This window comes from Anas platyrhynchos, chromosome 7 (assembly GCF_047663525.1).
Source record: "Anas platyrhynchos isolate ZD024472 breed Pekin duck chromosome 7, IASCAAS_PekinDuck_T2T, whole genome shotgun sequence".
Taxonomy (NCBI): domain Eukaryota; kingdom Metazoa; phylum Chordata; class Aves; order Anseriformes; family Anatidae; genus Anas; species Anas platyrhynchos.
The window spans coordinates 39,504,678-39,526,725 of NC_092593.1; the positions used below are offsets into that span (position 1 = coordinate 39,504,678).

General features: G+C 39.4%; 1 protein-coding gene across 6 annotated transcripts in view; it reads left to right on the forward strand.

The window, feature by feature from the left end:
- Nucleotides 1-22,048, forward strand: part of SPATS2L (spermatogenesis associated serine rich 2 like) — a 79,887-nt gene that overhangs the window by 17,572 nt on the left and 40,267 nt on the right. Inside the window, exon 2 of one of the 6 annotated variants that reach the window (XM_072041361.1) lies at nt 8,920-9,135. The exons of 4 other annotated variants lie outside the window; for them this stretch is intronic. The gene's annotated coding sequence lies outside the window, so the exon portion shown is untranslated. Of the gene's footprint in view, nt 1-8,919; nt 9,136-20,499; nt 20,520-22,048 lie in introns of those variants that run through there. One more of the 6 variants, XM_072041362.1, reaches the window with a different exon arrangement.

Below are 22,048 nucleotides of genomic sequence, written 5' to 3' on the forward strand. Positions count from 1 at the left end.
TAAGACTTATAGCAAGCATAGTTTTATTTTTTTAAACCATGTGATTTCATGCTGGCTGAAACTGAAGAAGCAGTGCCAGTTGTATGTCTGATTGCATAGTATGCTCTCTGCTGTGAGAGCCTTCAAGAACAATTTTTCTCTTTGACAAGACCACACAGCATTTATAGGTTTTCTTCCTCACTGCAGCTGTTCTTCATTTACTGTAGTTCCCTCCTGGATTGGTGTTGAACATGGATACTGTCCTTTGCCCTACTGTGGTATTATCCCATATGTGTCACTGGACAGCAATCTGGCATAGGAGGTGAGTTGGTCCAATCCTGAAGCTTTTATATGGTTGTTTCCCAATCCTAAAGTCAGCAGACTTCTTGCTATATAATCTTTGGCAAATACCAGATAGAAGATGGTTTTAGTCAAGAAGCTTCTGATTGTATGCTCTTTTGTTGTAGTAAGAAATGCACATTGTAAGCATCTGTCTGAACTGCCCTCAGAAAGCTGAATCCTGCTGGCTGTCCTTAACGCTGGATTCCCTGCCAGAAGCTTAACGCTGCAGCAAACAAAACGAAACATCCTGGCCAAGCAGCAGAGACAGGCAGAGTTCAGCCTTAGGAGAACATTACTAAATGGCTAGGTACTGAGGTGCAAAACAGCAATTTAGCAATTATGTTGAAGTTGAGTGTAGTGACAGACAAAGAGCGCTGCTTACATTGACTACATCAGAGCTCCCAGTCAGCCTGTGTTGGGCATAAGGTTGAGGCTTAATGCCGTAAGGTTTGACTAATTATAAAAGACACTGAAGTTTGCTTTCCATGTGCTAATAAATAACTGTGCACTGGCAGCTAGGGAAGTGTGATTGACTCACTAGCTTAGGCCAAAATCTGAAAACAAAAAAGGTCCAAAGAACATCTAGTACCAAAATTCTCTACCAAGCCTTGCTGTTTTTGTGTTACAGCCGATGCTAAATAGCCTCTGCATCCAGTCATGTCAACTGTAGACTGTGATTCTCACACTGTGTTCCTTCAGTGACTCGTGGCTTCTGATTAAATTCAGAGTGTTGTTGGGTGCTGCCAGCTATGGTTTAAGTTGGGGTTTTGATATAAGACTGGAGGACTTTATTGCTTGCTTCCACAAGGTTGTGAGTTAGATACAGTCAGGTAATTTTCAGTTATTTTTAGTGCTGATTTTTGTCCCTAGGCCATACTTTAAACTCTGTTTTGGCCTATGTTTAGGATATTTCCTCAGGAATGCAGGTGTCAAAGGTTATATTTACTGTTAGGATCTGGAAGGCTCACAGGACTGCAGTGGATTTAGCAGAGTGCAGCGTTCAAGCTCTCCTGTGTGACAGGTGGATTGTGAAACCTCAGGTGAAGGTTGGGGTCAGGACTAGGCATCAGAGAGAAGTGGTCAGAGAGCTTGTTTTTCTTGTTAAAAGTGTAAAGCAAGATTTCAAAGGATAAAGACTCCTATCCAGAGTTAGAAAGTTTGGTTCTGCTCTCTAAACCCATTACAGCACACATCCCTATGGACAGCTGTTGAGATCTAGATTGCATCTTAGCAGCTGGTTCTAGTGCTCATGTGTGTCGTGTCACATTTATACCAGGATTAGGGAGCTGTTAAAAAGATCAGAGTTCAAGGTGGAGAGATCTTAAGTGCTTGGTTTATTTGTATATTCTCCAAGGCTGGAGAGCTGTGATAGACAAAAATGTAATAGGAATCACTGCTCATGTTCAGTTTTGGTGCTGTTACTTGTCACTGAGTTCTCTTTAATGGGAGGTTTGGGGATGTGATGTCTGAATAGCTGCTTTTTTCTTTGTGTCCCGTTGGAAGGTACAGTGGTTGAAGGTTCTGCGAGGGTGTTTAATGGTGTCTCTTCCACACACAATGCTTTCATCAGCCATAGATTTGCCAAAACGGGATATGGGCTGCTGTTTTTAAAGTGTTAAAATATGCAGAGTTGCAGCACAGTTCCCTACTTTAGGGTCTTTTTCTGTCTGAAAATACAAAATCACTTTGACCTGTGATTGCAAGAAGTGACTTTTCATTATGGTGGGAAATTACCTTAAATATTTGCAGACTGTAAGCTACAGTATTTCACTTTTATATTATCAAATAAATTTCCTTTTAATTGTTGTACATTCACTCTTGATTTCCTTTCTCCTCTCTTGAGTCATTATTTCCTGCATAATGTTTTCTTTAACAATATGCCATGAGGACAAAATGGTGAGTCAGGAAGGTAATCAAATTATGGAGGGTTGTCCCATATGAATTCATATATTTTCTATCAAGTTTGACCAAGTAAGATGCAATACCTTGAAGAAGTGGTAACGTTTGGGAGGAAAGCAGCTTTACAACATCCAATAAACATTCTTTTTGTAATTTTGTTGTATGGTTTATAGTTGTCTTGGTTACCTGCTTTGTCTTTTTTACTGTACAGTGGTACAAAGCAAAGGCTTCTGACTTCAATTTTGTGCTTGTGTTTTGCTCTCAAAGTACAAGAATTACAATTCAAATTTAAATCATTTTATGCCAGTGACCTTATTTCATATCAGAGGCCACATAAGAATGGGCTTCTAAGATTACACGTCCATTTGATCATCAATATTTCATGAAGTTGAAGAGAACAAAAATAGTTGAAAGAAAAATAGTTGAAAGAACAGGGGAAAAATACATTTTTTGAAGTTGTAAAGCTTTTCTGTTGTTGTTTTAGAGTGTTTTATTTTTTTTAACATTTTAATTTTCCTCAAGTTCAAAAGCAATCACTCTCTCAACTTGTCCTGAAGGATCAAAACTGAGGTTTAGCAGGTAGTATATTATGCTGGGGAAAACACAATCACTAGAGTGTCTCAAAACAAGAATGTGCATAATCTGGTCTGCTTAAATCCTAAAAATACCACCTGCAGACTACAGACAGCACTTTAAGGAGAGGGGGCCCATATTTTGGTGTAAGAAATGCAGTAACTGCTAGGCATCTTACTGTTTTGTTCAATCTAAGTTTAGGTGCCTGTTAGACAAAAGGGAAGACTTCACAGTCTTCCTTGTTCTCAGCCCTTCCTTGTATCCCTTTTAAAGGGAATAAAGAGCTAAATCTTGTCTTTGTTTGCATCAAAGACCAAAATTCTGGTAGGGCCACAGCATGGGTATTCTGCCCAAAGACATGCAAGTGAGTATGTTTACCTTACCAGGTTTCCAGCCTTCCTGTTGAGCTCTCAAATCTGCACCTCTTGTGTGGGTTCCCACACCAAGGATTGCTCTTTAACATTGTGACATGTGTGAGTGCTTGTATTTCTTCATTCAAGTATCACATTTTAAATTGCTCTATTCATTCCTTTGATTTTGAACATGACTGAGTCTCAGCAAGCCATGTGGAAATCCATGTTTTTCAGTCTTGCAGTGAACTTTGGGACCTAAGCTGTCAGAGCCTTTGTTGTGGGAGGCTTTGCTTCAGGGAATACCTGGATGTTCCAGATGCAATTAAGAACTTTGTACTTTCCTTTTAAAAGTGCAGGCTTTACTTTAAAGCACTTACATGCTCCAAAGCTTCATTGGACTCTTTAGGAAAAGATACAGTTTCAATAAGCAAAAACTGGCTAACAGAGGACAGCAATCACATTTCTAATCTATTAGAGTGAATATTTTGTAATACAGAAGGAAAAATATTCCTGCAAAGACAAACAAGTTGTACTGGCTTAGGAGAGGCTGGTTTTAACAATTGGGATGTTCAGAAATGTCAAGTAATAATTCTAGGGTTAGCTGGGGGACTGCTGAATAGGTCTTATTCCCAAGAAGACAAGGATCAGTACTCACTTAAGTGGCAATCAGGAAGAAATAATTCATGTCTTGCACACATGGCTAAACTGTAAGCTAGTCTGTGACTGCCTTCTCCTTGCTGCAGTATCAAAACTTACCTATTACTTCTTTTCATTATTTTTCCTCTTCCAATGACATCAGGAAATCAGTTTCTGTCCATCTGTGTATGGATGTGGACACACAACTGTGGTTATATGTTCTTAACTTTGGGGATAATTACTCTGAAATTTCTATGCAGATCAGCAAAGGCATTGTCACATGGCCAAAATGCTGGTGTAACTCTGGACCTCCTTTTGTTTCAACTGAATTGGTGCTCTTGAGATAATCACAGAATCACACAGAATCACAGAATTTCTAGGTTGGAAGAGACCTCAAGATCATCGAGTCCAACCTAACACTAACAGTCCCCACTAAACCATATCCCTAAATATTGCTTATTGGAGTATGGCCACACTGAAATTACATTGGTGCTGTTCAACGAGATTGAATTAGTAACTGCTGAGTTAGCATATCTGTTGCACCTACAGCCCTCTTGTGTTAATGGCTAGAACAGTTTGTATTATTGAAGGTTTATCTTTCTGTATATCCCAGTGTGCTGGATAGATTGAGTTTAAAATGAGTTATTTTTTTAAAACTGGCTTGTTTTAGCTGGGAGTATTGTATGTGCGGTCAAGAATGGGTCTAATGACAAGTCTTAGGCAATTGCCCAAGCTTCTGTGGCAGTGAAAATAAGCCCTGTAAAAGCTGTTTAAGGGTATCTGTCAGCACCCCCATGTGTTGGCCAGAGCGGAAAGGGAATGAGGGATGTTTTTTCACAAAAGAGTCTCCTATAAGGAGAGAGCTCCAAAGTAACTCAAAAGTAAATTGACAACTTTCTCTTCTTAACTTCCAGCTGTCTTTGCAGGAGATACAGTCCATTGGAGAAGACAGAAAAATAAGAACAGAAACTGGAGTCATTCACAGTCATAAGATACCTTTTATATTTGTCTTTGCAAGTCATTGTGACTGGCATGTGACTAAATAAGCTCAGAAACTGAAGTCACGCTTTCAGCCTATCCTTTACAGCTGAGTTGGTCATGTTTCTTGAGCTGTCCTGCAACAATTGATCATGGTGCCATGTGCCACTGTGATCACAACAGAAGGAAAAAAAAGAATAGCAAGAATTGGAAGAATACTTGATTCGTTCTCTGTAGCTTTGACTTCTTACTTATCCTCTAATTCTGTATCTTTGTATGCTCACTTTCACAGTGCACGTTAGTGTTATAAATAACAAATGTAAAGTCTGTTTACTTAGAGCTTTTATCAGTGTAGGAACAGGAAGACAGGTACTTCAGGGAGTTCTTTTGCCATGGCAGTGCAGCCTATTTGAACGTCTTAGAAGCTGCTTTGGTTCCCGTTTTATGTGTGGAGTCTATCTTTCACCTTTCCAGATGCATTTCTTTCCTTTACCTTCTTTCTATGTGTCACTAAGTTGACAATCTCTTACTGTAGTGTCCAGAGAATGGTGGAAAGAGGCAGCTTCATAGCAATAATAATAATAAAAAAAATAGGTGAACTTATAAAATACTGAGAAATCGGGTCTTTGCAATTGCTTTAGAGGTGGCAAGAATCCAGTATTTTTTGACACTTGTTTTGAGGGAGATAATAATTATCAAGTAATTCCTTTTACTATTGTGTTTGAAAGTAGTTGGTGTCTGTCCGTTCAGCATGTTTTTAAAAAAAAAAAAAGCATAAGCTGCAGCCTGTTCCTAGCCTAACAAGGGAACTAATGTCTTCATCTTTCTGTTTTTCAAATGTCTTCAAGGTTCTTCTGTTTACTTGCAACTTAGGATATCTGGATAGCATTCCTTATGAATTGCTTCCTGGGAAGTCTTCAATGAATCATGTGTTACCTCATTTTTGTATCAGTGAAATGATGTAACAATACTATTCTTCTGCACTTGAGCATGGATTTTTGGAGGATAAATAAATCGTGTATCAATGCTCATGAAATACTCAAGACATTATTGTAACAGGCAAAGAGAGGACTCATTTGCACACATCCTAGATTGCACATAACCATATTTCTGTGGTATTTCACCTTTCTTAAGGATTTCAATGTTTAAGCACAGTTGCTACATGGCAAAATGCCAAAGTGTTTGGTGATGGAAGGTTTATAGGCAGTGGCTGAATAGATTCAGTCTGTTAATCGTTTAGCACTTCAGACTCAGTAGCTGTGAGCGGTGTGACTTCCTCAAAGGAAAGAAGATAGATATGGGTGCCCAAAGTAGTTCTTACACATCTGCTGATCCGGAGTGTGGCTAAATACATGGTGAAATATTGCTTGTCTGAAAGTAAGCTCTGTCTATTACAACTAAGTGAATCACTGGGTCAGTTCCCAACCAGACCTCGAGCTGTCAGAAACAGACGGTCAGTCTAGAGAGTGGGATACCTTGGAAGCATCTTCACCCTCGTCAAAAGTGTTATACAACACAGGAATTTCTCAGAAGAGCAGAGCTGGCTTTCAATGACTTCAATTAAAAGGTGATTATTTCTCAGCAGAGTTTAGTCTTCTGCATCAGAATAATGGCCTGTGGCTCTGAAAATGGGGAAATTGTTGCTGTTAAGTAACTGGAGGGCCAAATTTGTATACCAGATCATGTACTTGGAGGGGTAGGGGTAGGGAGGGGTCAGTATAGCCCTCAGGCTGATAGAAGGCTGGTTTTCCAGCTCTGAGAAACCTTCAGGTCACTATTAGAAGACGGCAGGTATCTGTAAATTCTAGAAATAACGCTGATATCTTTAATCAATACTGAAAATGTTTTCCTATAGTTTCTTTCTACCTCAGTACCCATCAGTAAAATAATTTTAATAATACTTAGTAACTCCATATAGCTCAGGTGATTGGATGTACAGTGCCATACAAATATCTACAGAAATAGTAGAATGTTGCAGATACTGAATACTGGGGGCAAGTTTTACATCAGAGTCTGAGAAGAGTATAGTACACAAACGTGGCATGGGTTTTCTGTACGACTTGCTGTAGAGGGTTTGCCCTGTACAACAGCCAAGCACCCACATAGCAGCTTGCTGACTTCCCTCACTCTACACCAATGGGATGGGGGAGAAAACAGAAGGAACAAAAGTGACAAATGTTGTTTGACAAGCTATGGTTTGAGATAGACTGTTTTAATATGTGAAGGAAAAGGGGTGGGGGTGTGGGAAGGAGCAGAAATAACACAAGTAAAGGGAGTTGATTCACCACCACCTGCCATGTGCAGGCTGATGCTCTGCCAGTCTCTGAACAGCCACCTTGTAAACAACAGCAACAAAAGCCTCTCACCTAGTTTTTATTGGTGAGCTTGAAGATACATGGCATGGAATATCCCTCTGGCTAGCTTGGGTCAGCTCTTCTAGATGTATCCTCCTAACCTCTTGCCTACCCCCAGCCTACTCAGTGTGGGCAGGGGGGAGCCTTGACACTGTGTAAGAACTACTCAGCAACAGCCAAAACACTGGTATGTTATCAGCGTTATTGTAGCCTCAAATCTAAAACCATATGGGCTGCTGTGAAGAAAATTAACTCCATCCCAGCAACGCTCAGTACAATTTTTAATGGAATGTAGCTTTTTAACGAGTTACTCCAAGAACAAAATCCTGTTGTAATATTTTTAGAACATAATTTTCTTGATTAAAAGTGTTTTCTTTCATGTACAGATATGAAGTTTCACATTAGTGTTCTGTAAACTTCTGAAAATTTTTTAAAAGCCCTTAAATGTGTGCTTATGTTCATCTTTCTCTGAAAAACATCTGAAAACATGTATTTAAATTCCATGAAATTCAGTAGCACCTAACTGTTTTTATGAATTGATGCTGTATGTTAAAGCTGACTGTTCTGCAAGAGCAATTCTGAAGAAAGGTCTGATGTTTGCACTGGGCAAGTGGTCTCAGAAATTGCTAGTTATAAAAGTGCCTAGTCACACATCATGTTGCAGTTTTTATATATAGATATGTAATATTCTGCCTAAAAATAATCAATGCTTCCGCTTCTCTGAGTTTATCATGAGACTAGACAGATGAAATGTTTTCAGTATTAAAGCATTAAGATTGAGAATTGCATGATTTACCCTAGGAAATTGCAAAAGAAAAAATAAAATCTGATGAATGAAATCTTTGTTCAGTTCTGATGAGAATTGTAGTGAATCACTGTCAGTGTACCTGTTCCTTGCTGCAGCCCTTTATTTTTGATCAGATACGCTGTTGTCTGTGGAAAAATAACTGGTAGCTGTTTGAAAACAGCTCAAGAAATATTTCAGGTTAGATTTCATTTATCTTATTAATATCAAAGTCTGAAACTGAAAGCAGGTTGAGCTTTCACAGAATTTTCATAAAGATTAAAGGAGACAAGCTCTTGAACAGGTACTTTATTTTTAGGATATGTGGAATGCTCTGTTACTGCTAGCCCTTTATTCCACTTCTGCTAATATTAAGATGGATAAGCACTTGCTTCTGATGGTGAAAAGCATCACAAAATCTTGGACAAATGTGTAGCAGTGTGATGTGTCTGAATGGAAGAGCTCAAGGCCTCCATCTTAAGTCTCTTGCTGGACTTTTCAGCTGGTGCTAACCACTTCAAGGAGAAATGTGATGTTATGTGCTTACTGTGTCACCTTCATAGGTAGCATAGGAATTTCGGGTAAGCATACAATACACGGCGAATCTTCAAAGAAAAGCATCTGTGCTCATGGATTTTCAATATTGAAACATTGATTTGAATGAAGGTTTCCATGAGTGGCTGGGAAGGGTGAACACACTCATAAAAAGACACTGTGCAGGGAAGGTAAGACAGAATTGCCCCCTCTCCAGTATGTTCTGAAACCATCTGTGCTTGAAAAGGTAACTTTTCTTGGGCACAGGTAGCTTGCATTTTTGTTCTGTCTTTGGAGGGTGCACTCTGAGTAGGCTGGAAGAATCCTTATCGTTTGCTGTGGAGGAAGAAACACTTTCTCTGAGGGTAACAGGATGGAGTGGGTGTTCTGCTAGAAGGGAGGACCAAGGCTGTGATTTGTGCCCTGTCCAAAAGCAGGGTGTGCATGGGGATAATGTGGTAAAAGGCTTCTTGTGTTTTTCCTCCAGCTCCACAGTTCAGACAGACTAAAAGGAGCCAAAGCATTCCCTGTTTGCTGTGCTCTGAATGCAAACAAGGTGGTCAGACTGTCTGGTCTTAGTTAATGACCAGAACCTCAAGAAAAATAACCATGGATAAAATTAGAACGTCTCTCCCTATGTCAACATTATTGAGAACTCTGCATACGTAAGGAAGTCATCTAGTGGAGCAGAATCTTTTCCTATGTAAGTTGCTTTTCATACATGGGTCTCATTTTCATTTTTGGAGTGGAGAGTCCAAATACTGAGTTACTGTGGAGCGAGCACACTTCAGCCAAACCCTTGGTTGTGTGGAAGCCAGCAGTAGAACTCTGTTAACCACAAAAATCTAATCACAGCTCCCATAAGGGGCCTGCAGGGCCAAGCCTGCTCATTTTGGTACGTGGCTAAATCAGAGAGGAGAGTTTGTGGCAGTTCAGACTGCATGGTTTGTTTGCAGTTAGTCTTTCTGAATGACTGGCATGACTGCTCTTTGTGAATGAAGATGCTAACTTTATGTAAGGCTTCGCATGAATAGTGAAATGCTCTCCCCATCTCACCCCCCCCTCCACACACACACACAAGAAAGAAAAAAAAAAAAAAAAAGGTGTTCAGGGTCACCTTTGCCATTACTTGTGGGGGGGCTCTAATTGAATGAAGGGAAGGTATGACTGATATAGGGTTCCACAGTAACTCAGTATTTGGACTTGACAATAAGCACTGTCATCAGCTCTTCCCTGAGTACACAAACCGCAGTAACTTCCTGCTTTGTTGTGATGAACTTCGTCCATCCAGAGTTTTGCTGTGATATGGGGTCTGTGGGGAAGGATAACTGGCTCACAGGGAATTCAAATAGCTTTTTTGGAGAAGTTTTGTTCAGCAGATGTTTCTGAGAAATGTTCCAGTTGTGATGAAGTAATTCTTTTTTCCAACAAAAACCCTGTTTGATTGGAAAATTCCAAGTCAGCCCAATTTATTGTCTGCTAGTTCTTACTACTTACAGGATGGTTCAAGCAAGTTGAGAAACTGAAAATTCAGCTTGTTTAGTGTGTTAACTCTGAACTGGCACTGTTTCTTTGACAGTGCCTACATACAATATATAGGAGCTTGTAAGTGCTACTGTAACATTGCTACCTAACAGATTTAAAAGATAAGGTATGCTTTTCTGTGCACTGCTTACCTGAAAAGTGCTGGTACCAATGTTTGCCCAAGAAACGTGGGTATGGTACCCTTTAGTACATGGACGTTTGAACAGGTAGGGAGGGCATAGCTGGTAGCTGCAAATCAGAGCTTCATTTAATGCTTTTGAACACCAGTAAAGTAAATGTGTTTTTTAGCCTAATATCTCTTAAATATTTCATTGTAGAAGTTCTGGATAGAAGCAAAGTAAAGGTCTGTATAATGTGCCACTCATTTTATCAATTCATGGGTTATGACATACTGAAGGATCACCTCTGGTGAATTGGCATAAAAAAAACCAGGCAAATCAAGAAGTGTTCTGGAGTATGTATCCCAGAGCTGTACAGTGTAACTGATTTAGCTGTCTTTGAGAAAAGTGCCATCAAGGTAGAATATAGATTTATTTATTTGGAAATGTTCCTCAGTGGATGAACAAAATATCTTCTTTTTACTTTGTAGATAAAGTTGTTCCGTTAGCTGTCCATGCCACGTTTGTTTCCTTGGCTAGTCAAACAGCTTTCTTCATCAGGATTGTCACTGGCCAGTTAAGAAGTCAGTGTTTTGTGGTGTTTTTTTTTTTTTTTTTCGTTTTGTTTTTGTTTTTAAAGCCCCTTATATGCAAGGCTAACCCAGGGCTTCAGTTCATGCATGACATGCAGTGCTTCCTATGCTACTGACCTTAAGAAGCAGAAAGATTTTCTGACATTAGCTCATCATCTCCTTTTTGCCAGGGGCAAAACTGGTTAAGGTGCCTTTGCATCTTTTTGGCAATGTACAATCTGTATTGACTGACTGTACTTCTACGTTATTTTTGATGTACCTGTGAACAGCAATACCTAGGTAGTGTTTGTTTCATCTGGAAAGAAAAATTGGTTTATTTTGTTTCTCTAAAAATGTGCAGTTCAAAGTCCAGTAAACACTAACAGACATGTATTTTAATGTGCAATAACAAGTAGGTTGAAGGCCTGTTTGAACAATAAGTAATTATAGGTTAGCTTATTCAATGTTTTTGTTGTTGTTTCCAGGAATACCTTTTGTTAACATAGGAAATCAGGGTTTTCCTTGGGGTAGGAAGGTTGGGGGAGGAGAGGCAGGCCAGCATTTGTTGTAAATCTAGGAACCACAAAACATCAGTGGCATTGCTTTCAGTGCAGTGTGTGACTTTGTGGATACTGTTAGCAGAGAAACAATGTTGGGTCTGTCTGTTTATTGTGCATCACGTCGCTTTAATAGAGAAATTTATAAGCATTTCTTAGTGTTTGTGTGTGTTGTGTATATACACGCAGTTTAAAAATACTGTTCAAGGAAAAACTTGCATCTTCAAAGGGCAGCTGCTTCATACGGAGTGAAAATGAAAGGCTGCGTTTCAAGGCTTGGTTTTACAAGGTTCAGACTGCTCTGACACATTTAGATCAAGTAATATGCATTACTCAAAGTATGTTTACATATGCTTTGAACATACTTTCATCACCTGAGACCTAGCTGCATAAGACTTAAGACTTTCCTGCCCTCATTTGAGTATCTGGCTTCATCAGTATTCAACAAACATGGGAGTACTTTCAGAGCTCTTTTAAAGTTCTTTCTTTCCCAGAGTTCACCATAAGCTTGCCAGCTGTTGTCATGAGTGCAGTGCTTCCTCGTGCTCAGCCAGGGCAGCTCCAGCAACTGCATTTAAAGCTCTCTGCCCAGATGCTTTTTCATCTCTGCAGCTATGAGGGTGGACTCTGCTGTGCTTGCCCGTGGTTCCAACAGGCAGCTGATGAAAGTTTGCGTAGCTCCTTGAGTTCAAAGGAATTGCTGCAACCTGTTTTTGCTGAGAATCAGTCCTGCACATCTAGCAATGGTAAACTGGCTCTTCAGAGATCTTTGAACTGGAGAGAAGGAAAGAGCGTGGGCTTAGAGTGCTTAACAGAAAGAAGGCTGAAATGTGAGTAGCTCCGTTCCTTTGAACTTAAGATTTATTCCAAAACAAGAATTTATTCTAATGATCACACTGTACCAGTCTTCTGGTTGAAACTTGATTTCTTATGGTAATTTTATTTCTTAACATCTAAAATTAGTGTGTATTTGGAGACTTCCTAATATTCATTTTTATTCTTCTGTTTGTACTGTTTAGACATGACTGACTGAGGCAAAGTATACTACTACATTAGATACTCTGATGTTAGCATTCCCATGCCATACTCTCCTGGCAGGCCACATTTTGACAACAGAAGCAAATTAGCTTACACTGTTTCCTGGTATGCCATTCTGAGCTGAAATAGGAGCAGACATAAACGACTTAATGACTCAAGCACCTGGCAAAAATGACTTAAAAGGTAATAAGCAGTCTGTAAAGACTGAAAGTCGACTTTTTGTTTGTTTGTTTTGTAGGGGTTTCATGGAAAAGTTGAATTCAAACAGATCATATTTTACAACTTCACTGCTCTTTATCAGTGTGTTTGGCAAGATTCCTTCTTGCATTTGAGGAAGAGCAAGACTGTAATGTTTACTTTGGCAAGCATTGCTGTGGAAAGTGAGTTTTCTCATTCTGAAATATTTCCAGGTCCCCCATCCATCTATCCTGCATATCAGAGAGGAACACTCTACTGGCCATGTAACTGAAGCCCGCTATTCTGAACTGGACTTGGTTCTACTAGTGAGATATATGCAGTAAGCCTAGGAATTTTAGACATCTTCAGTTTATCCTGGATCGGAGTGATGCTCTTGGATGTTCCACTAGGATGCCAGTCAGCAGAACACAGCCCCTAGGCCCTCTGCAGTGTTTCCAGCCCCAAAGTAGTATAATCCATTCACTGCTGTTGTGGAGGGGTAAGGGTACAGAGCCCCTTGGCACAGTCCCCTGTAGTGGAGAGCAGCCGGAGCCTGGCAAGTTGCTACGTTATCCTGAGTAGTAGTTAGCAGTGGTGCTGAGATTCTTGCCTTTGGAGCCCTGAAGTGGGGAAATGCCTTCTAGTGTGTTTTTTTAATTTATTATAGCTTCTTAATGTGTAGTAGGGTTGGCCATTGGTGAGTGTTTCCTTAGGTAACAGGGTTGTATATGAGTTGAAAAGAAAGGCAATGGGAAGCACTGCCACTTCAGTTTTGAATTGCAGCTTCATTCCACCACCCCCACGTACTTGACAGTTGGTAAAAACCTGGTGGTGGTTCAGATCAAATCAGATCGTATACCTCAGCTGGGATGTAAAACCAAATGAATATGGAGTTCGGGTATGGGATGATATGTACACCGTTAAGAATCAGTGGTCAAAACCTCCTGACTTCGGGTTCCTGGCTCTCTCTGCTTCAAATGGTGTATAGTCATACTGCTGTAGTGAGGAGCTGGCTTGGAAATAAGTGTTTGCCTGATAATCAGTATGGTAAAGAGGATGAGAGGAATTTGCAGAGATTATGCCTAAGTTGCTTGGCTGTTCGCTAGGAAACAGCTTTTATATCATGTGAATACCCTTCCACAGAAAGGTCCAAGTACTGAATAACAAGACTCCGTTCCAAAAGTTTGGTGTTTTTAGAATTTGAACTCCATTTTTTAAAGATTGTGTTGCATGTGTTTAGTAGATGTCCTCCAGTGTTTCGAATGTTGTTTGTTAAGTAATTATGCTCATTATGTAACTTGAAGTTTTATTTTACTTTAAAATATGATTAATTCATAAAGTACTTCATTGCACTCATTGTTTCCACACGCTACTGAAGAAACTAATATGGATTCTTAGAACATTCAAATTAGCGGACACTAGAAGTTGAGTTCCTTAGCAAAGACTAAATTAGTTTTTCTATAGTAGGGTATTTTATGAGTTGGCACAGTTTGGACATCCTTTAGCTTTATCTTTGGTTTTGCCAACATTATGACATAACCTTTTGTTCTTAATTCATGATATTGTTAGAAGTATCAATGGTTGAATTTGAATGCAGTTTAATGCAAGTTTGTCAAATAACAGAGAAGAGAAAGTGAATTGCATGAGAATTCTGTAGGTCTCTGGACTTGTAGCCTCACCCACCATGCGAAGAGATCAGGGATGAATAACCTTGTTGCCACTCCTAGAGTATAGACAACTGTCATCCTCTGGTCTCAGTGAGTGATTGTAACAGGCCACAGAAAATTAATCTGTTTGGATATTTGTGTTGTGCACTTTTTAATGCACAGGTGTAGAATGTGAGGTAGTGAATCAACAACTAATTTTTATGGATGGAAGGCACATAGCCATCAGAGGAAGGAGTAGTGTTCATATTTCCCGGAAGCAAGCAATTTTTTACTCACTGTGTTTAGTACAGGAGGTGACCACAGGTGTAAGAATGTGTGTAGGTACAGAATATATGTATGTGCCATTAGAAGAAAAAAAAAATTATTCTAATGAGAGGGTAGCTAGGCAGCAGAGGCAGATGTGTGTTTTCTGATGACAGTGATACTGTGATTCTGGCAAGTGTTTAAAAATAAATAAATAAATAGAAACAGGTGTATGTATAAACTTTGGCTCAGGAGTGAAGGTGTCCTGGAACCAACTTAGCAGGAACAGTTCTAGGAACATATATGTGCCTGCCTGCCTATCTCAGCAGGTGCAGAATACCTGCTTTGTACTGGTCTGCAGCTGCTGCATCGTGGACCGTACCATATACAGGGCTTGTATGTGGCCTGTGCTGTGGCCTGGTTCCTCATTCTGATAGTTTGCTATGATTAACACAGCTGGTCTTTTGTCAGTGTTGTGATACAGGTAACTCCTGTGGCAGAGCTTTTATTTGTTTCAGTACAAAAATGGTAAGAGTGGAGGCCAACGTTTTGCAATGGCTAGAAGAGATGGCTTTAGAATTTAGCCTGAAGCATCAGTTAAACACAAAAGGAAACTTCTGATGTTTGGTATTCTAGACCACAATAAACATATGTTAGATTAAACAAATTACTCAGAACATTCAAATTAATTAAAAGTTCAGTAAATGATCAGTAAAATGTTACCACTTATTTTTTATTAGTAGTATTGCAAATGCGGGCACCTATTTTGTATTTCGCTGGATTCAGCTGTTCTCCTGAATGTTCTGGCCTTGTGAGATAGAAGCTATGAGAATCACTTCAATGACTTACTGCAGTGTAATGCTGCCTACATTGTACTTACAGGCAAACAGCATTCGCTCTGTGAAGGCTGATTCTAAAGGTACCAAAATCTATACTTTGTTAGGCTTTTTAGGAAAGAAAATTGATCTCTATGTTAATGATCTCTGGTGTTAATGACCTAAATAAAAGTGATTGTTCAGATCCTTTTCAGCACAATGTACATTCTACAAAGGTGCAGTCTGTAAGGCTGTATATCTGAGACATCTGCTCCTTTCTCAGGTTCTAACATCAGTCACTTCAGGAATCCCCAGGCAGAAGGTGATAAACAGTGGAGGAGCATAAACCTTTTTTCTGTAGGAATCCAGACTTGCATGTGGAATCAGCGAGACATCTTATTTCCTGTATCCTGTTTACAGCTCTGCAGCCAATGGATTTCAGGCAGTGTGGTGACCATCAGGGAATCAGGCTGTGGCAGCCGAGAAGGGAGAATGCAGAGGCAAGTGCTGTGGTTGAGATGAGCATGACAAAGGCATGGTAATGGCACTGGGCTCTGCAAGAGGAGAGTGCTCTGCAATGAGTGTGTACCTCAGTGCATATCTTTAAAGGAAAGGATACTAAAAGCCTTAGATATCAAAATTATCCAGAGGCACTTAACCAGCCTGAAGTGGCTAATCTCAGATTTCTGAAAACCAGGAAATAAACAATGAACATGTGTACTGTTTCTGGGTGTGATCTTTAAAAAGGCTCAAAACAGTACAGGAAAAATATGAGCTCTTTGTTAATTACCTCTTGTGTGTGTATGTTGTTTTTTTTTTTTCTTTTTTTTTCCCCCTTTATGTCGTCTTTTAGAAAGATAAAGCTAAAAGGACAGCAGGGAGGATGCTTGTTAATGTCATAGATATTCCTGATCCTCATTACATTTCTGCATTTATTTTTTAATTATTCTATTTACCATTAGACTCTAGACTACAGCAAATAGACAAATCACACCTGTTGCTAATTTCGAGATAGTGAAAACAAGTATCAATCTCAGTGCCATGTCCTGTATTTTAATTTTAATTTATTTTATCTATTGTGCCACCACAATAGCACAGTTTTGTGCACAACTGACGACAAAGTAAGGTTTTGTAACTTAGTCACGTGCGTGTTAATGTTTGGCTTTTGATGTGGTAAGAGATCTTTTTTTTCCTTCTGCTATTTGAATAGTCTGGGTGAAAACCAGAATTCCTTTCCGAAATACTTGATTTTTGAGAGTCTTCCTTTAATTTAAAAACACACTAGAAAAGGTGTGTTTATCTCAGCATTTATCTGCCGTTCTCTGACAAATAACATCAAAGATACTATCTCTGTGATAGTCAGAAAAAGTCGAATGTGGAACAAAGGCCATGTGTCTCTTATTCTGATGTTTTTGTCTTTACCTAGAGCATGTGGGTGTCTGCGGGCAAGACAGTAATATAATACACATGGGATAGATAGGAATCCCATTTAAAAATGAGATCTAATTCTGTAGAGGAAGTAGGTGTGCAGAAGATGAAAGCATAGCACAGGCTGCTGCAATCTCATTAGATACACTTAGAACCAACTTCCAAAAATGATGTAAACGCTAAACTTGTGATTGTTGTGTTCTGCCGGTACTTCACATCAGCTTTTTGGATTTGGGGAGTGTGCACAGCCATGCTTGGCAGGGCTGATAAGTTAATCACGCAATAGTGCCTTGTATCTGTCTCCCGCCTTTTGTTGCTGCACTGTGACCCAAAGAATCTGTACTCATGGGATCACCTGTCTAGTATAGGGGAAAAAGGGAAGAGGAGGGTTGTACCAAAAAAATAAAAAATAAAAGGCTGCTTTTGGGGTGCTGTATAGAACTTGGAAAATGTTAGTCACAGGACATTTGTAAGAAATTAGCATTGTGGAAGGAAGGGCTGGGTTAGTACAAGATGCAGCAGATGACAGCAGAAGCAGATACGGACTTGAAAAGCATGGAGAAGGGTCAAGTCAGTCAGACCTGGGATTCTTGTTGTATAGGGGAGGCATTAAAATAGGAAATGGTTGTGGTGGCCAAATGAGGAAGTACGTCATTTTAGAAGTACAGGAGACTTTATTCATCCATAAACACAGAGATAGGAAAACCTTCCTAAAATATTTTGTGGGGAACTTTCTGTTTGCTGTTGCCAGAGATAAGTTGTGCGTTCAGCTGTCAGAAGCAGTGGAACAGCTGCAACGATCTCCTCTGCTCTGATGGAACTTACTTCTGGGCTGCTTTCACAAAACACATCTGCCTGGCAACACTGGCACTTCCATAATCTCCTTTCCCCTCTCTGTGTTTGTTGGAAGATTCTTTTTTGTTTTGATGGAAAGAGGCACATTTTTTCTTTTTCTGATACTGCTTTTAAGTCTGAAGTTTAAGCATACTATATGTGGTAGTAGCCAGATTTTTGCAGGAGAGGCAGGGCACAGACTCCTTCCCTGATGCTTGAGATGTTGGCAATTTCCTGCCCATGCAAAATGTTTCACAAAATGAAGAGTGTGGCACCTTTACCCCAAGGCCTGCTTAGCTGGAGAAATTTTGCCTGTCAGACACCCGGTGCTAGTTGAAAGGTGGCAGGTGTTCCTTGGAGGATGAACACAGCAGCAGAGGGATATCAGAGCTGCTTGAAGACAGGAAAGAAATGGCTGTAAATGCTGGGCAAGCAGCCACGTACTTAAGACAGTGACAGGTGAGCTCAGGCATGTTCTGCTGTGGTGGTTAAAGGCTATGCCTGCCTGTCTGCTCTGCTGGATGTTGCTACTTGCAATAGAGTCGGGGCCAGAACACGTGTGAGCACCTCAGCTTGCTCCAGTTCAGTTTAACCTTAGCTTAAACCTGTGCAGAGCAGTATGAATTGCTTAATTTGGTAGGGGAGGAAAATAAGGCTCTGCCAAACTTAATTCACTCTGCTCTGCAGCACTCCATTGAAGTGCCTCTACTGTATTTTTCTCTTTTCATTGTATTGAAAGGGAAGGCATACTCTCTCATTTGGAAGTATGTAATCAGTATAGAAATAATGTGCTTCTGTCAGTATTTGAGGTCAGGAAGTAACAAGCAACTCAGAGTGATCTCCTATTCCAGTAAACACATCTGGAAATTAGTATTAGTAATTAATGACTAATTTAAATGTAGGATTCTGTAGTATTTCTTTCATTTCATTCCTTTTTCACAAAAGCCCTGTTGAGGTGACATACGTGTACATTAACATTTCAGGAGTACGATTGAGAGATGTGGAGAAAGACAAAGCATTTAAGCTGATGCTCAAGCTGAGAATCTTTCATACGGTATGTTTTGTGTGTGCATAACACATACAGCGCTTGTTTTAACTTACAAGTCTTAGCCCCTGCAGCAAATCTGTAAAAGACCTTTCTCCAACCATTTTCTGTGCACACATTGACATGCAAAGCACTGCTCTGCGGTGGTTTTAGGACTCAGTTGTGGGCCATATTCTGATCTTCCACAGCTCAGGCAGGAAGACGCTTCTATAAAGAATTAGGAATCAAAATGGAGCTGTTCAAATTTAGATTTATGCCTCCAGCAAAAGCTCTTAAACTTCATTGGGACCATTTTCTGCATAAAATTCCTTGCGTGTTACAATCTTTCGTCACAGGATTTAGAAATGCAGCAATCTTTCAATACAGGGATTAAAAAATCAGAGGAAAAAATTAATAAATCAGATTGCTACAATGAGAAAACTGAATAGCATGTTAAGTATAGTGATAAAGGATAATTTTAAAGATCAGCACTACTCTGACATTTTCCTTCTAATGTATATAGTTTATATTTTATATAACAAGTATTGCTGGACTGTGAGTTACATAAATGAGGAAGTGTTTTTTGCAGGTTATTTCAACTATCTGCCCTTGTAGAAGGTGAACAGAAAATAGCTCCAACTCAATTTTAGCATCATTTTGACAGCTCTAATATGCATATTAATGAAAAGTCTGAAGTGTAGAGGAATGAGCCCACTTGCAGAAGCTGGTGTTCTCTTAGTTCGTGATCTTGAGGGAGGAGGCAGGGGAAAGCAGGAAGTAAGGGGTGGGGGGGGGAGAAAAAAGAGAAACCCTCTTTTTTGAGGGATGTTCTTCATGTCTTGCCAAGTCTTCCTGAAGCAGCTTGGAGGCTAGCTGAATTGGCACTGCATTCATCAGTAGAAGACTCTTATCATAGTAATACCTGGACATATAGCAAAGTAGAGACAAGTAAATCTGGAGAAGTGTTGTATGACATTTTTGTCTGTTTTTAAAGCAAGTCAGAGCATTGTTACAAAGACTAAATTTGGCTAAGTGCTGTAGCATGGTTAAATCAGCAAATTTAAATCGGGTGCGTTATTTAGCTACTGTCTTTGAAATTACATAAACAGAAGGTTGAATTTTTCACTAAATAAGGTCAGTATGATTAATTTGCTTCATACAAAATGCAGTTTTACCAGTTTTTGTATAGTTTTGTTACATAATTAGGAAAATATGCTGAGAAAGCAGAACTTTGATATTTCAGATGGCAGATATTTTCCCATTATTTATTTGGTTTATGTATTAATAGATTTTAAGGTCAGAAGGCTCTGTTAGCTGTAAACCTTATTGTACTTGGTTTCTGTGGCATGTTCAGTTCCTCAAGAAAATTTTCCCAGCTTTTCTTTATTATGGTTACTACAAGGTATGGATCAGTTTAAGTGTGTTTTAATCCCACATGCAAGAGGTCACTGTAACATTACTGGAGCCACTAGACAGTAGATATGAGGGTGAACTAGTCAGATAACCATTCCTTAAAATGCAATTATCTTAGAACAGAGAAGAATATCAGTCCAGCAAAGTTTTAATGTCAATAGGTAAAATGCATTCTTTTCTGAAAAGTTGTAGGGGATAATGAAGAGTTAGCATAATTTTAGAGCTAGATTTTCCAGTCTGCATGGGAAATTAGATGTACTATATCTCATGCTCTGTGCCCATTTGGCATGAGAAATAGCTTGATGGCAAAATAAAAGTACGAGAGAAGTACAGGAAAAATGTCTTATAGGGACTACTGACTACAGCTTAAGTTCACACACTAAATATTGGAGTTGCCCCGCCCTCACATTTGATGTGATCTTCCTACCTGCTTTCTCCAGACACTTTATAACTCTACTGTTAGCCATTAAGTGGGTTTGACAAAGAAACTTGAGCTCTTTCATCCTTGATTTATAAGGGTTGTGGGGAGGCTTCTGATCTGAGATGCTTTCTTCAGCAGATAGTAAGGCATTCAGAGTGTCCCAGTTGCTGGAAAGAAGTCTTATGGGATACACAATGTAGACTCCATCTCTGTCTTGGTAAGCTGGCTGAGCCACTGAATAAAGGCAGCTACAAGGTATGTGAATTTTTATAGACAGATGTTATCTGTTGACGGCACAGTAAAACAAAGGTGGCAGAAGGAATCTTACTCATTTCAAGCATATTTTTTTAAAATAACTAGTAATGGAAAGGGTTACTTTTTTTTTTCGCCCCTCCTCTGGCACCTTTTTTTGTGGGCTTGCATAATTTGGTGTCTGCTCTTCATCATATCAAAACTCAAAAATGTGTTCCCTTTTCTTCTTCCTGCTGTCTCTTTCCCACTTACCAAAAGTAACGTTATGTTTGAAAATGTACTTCCTTGAATCTCATCTTTTTAATTAGAAAACACATGCATACAAAACCAAATAAATATATTTGAGTGATATTACTAAATAGTGTAGTAGAAGCATTAGGTGTTTGAACTCCACCAAAGTGCGATGTTTCAAAGCTGGAGTTGAGGGAGGATTTTTCTTTAAGTGCATTAAAAGAGATTTAGAAGAATTATGGGAACTCTTATCAGTCCAGAGAGCAGAGGTATCAAATGGGAAAAAAGTGTTGCAGTTTAGGAAGGTGGAAAGAACTGAGATTTTATTCTTGTTTATGTACAGCAATATCTTCCTTTCGGTGTACAATGGAGTTAAATTTGGTGGCCAAGCCTCTATATCTTTTGACTTGAGTCTTCTATCTAATTCTTTGTGTGTGACTTAATTTTAAAATGTTTTTTTTTTTTTTAAATGAATTTTAAAATTCAAGTCTGTCCCTTACGGACCTCTAAAGTAATTAGTTTTGATGGAAGCTGGTTTAGACACCTGGACTACTTTTCTCTGTATTAACTCTTCATTGTGGGATGCAATGTCTCTGTTACATGGCTGGGTAACTGAAAATAAAAAGCCTATAGCAGAGTTTCTTAATTACATGCAAACTCCATTCATGTGCCCAAGTTCAGGATAGACTTGGAGATTTAACCATACAGGCCTTGTTAGCTTTAAAAGAAGGTGTGTGGTTAAAAACTTTAATTCAGTTTAAAAACAAAAACAAACAAAAAAAACCAACAGTTGTGCAGCACTTGTCTGCCTCATGGTACTTCTAGCTGCTTTTTACAATGGGATCTTCAGATGGGATCTTTCTTCTGGCAAAAAGTAAGATTTCTGGTGATTGAGAAAACAAGAGCTGTTGAGTTCATCTTAGGTATTCCTCCTCCTCAAATTTCAAAAGTATCAAGTAATAATGGAGTCTAATCTAAGAGACATGTCTGGGAGAAGCATGATGATACTCCTATCATGATTCATAACTATAAGGCATTTTTGAAATGTGCTTGCAGAACTAATCCGGGGAAGGCATGAAATTTGAACTTGTTCCACTTTTTTTTCAAAATCAAGCAGTGCTGTGCAGGAAAAAAGAATCCACATGGTGGCAGAACTCAAGGAGGAGATGGAGAGGTTGAGGGCCACCAGGGAGTGCGAGCGGGAGGTGGACTGGTGGAGAAACTGCCTGTGCGGCCTGAAGGGCAGGCACTGGGGTGAGGCATCCCAAATAGGGGTGGACTCCATGCCCTGTCACCATCAG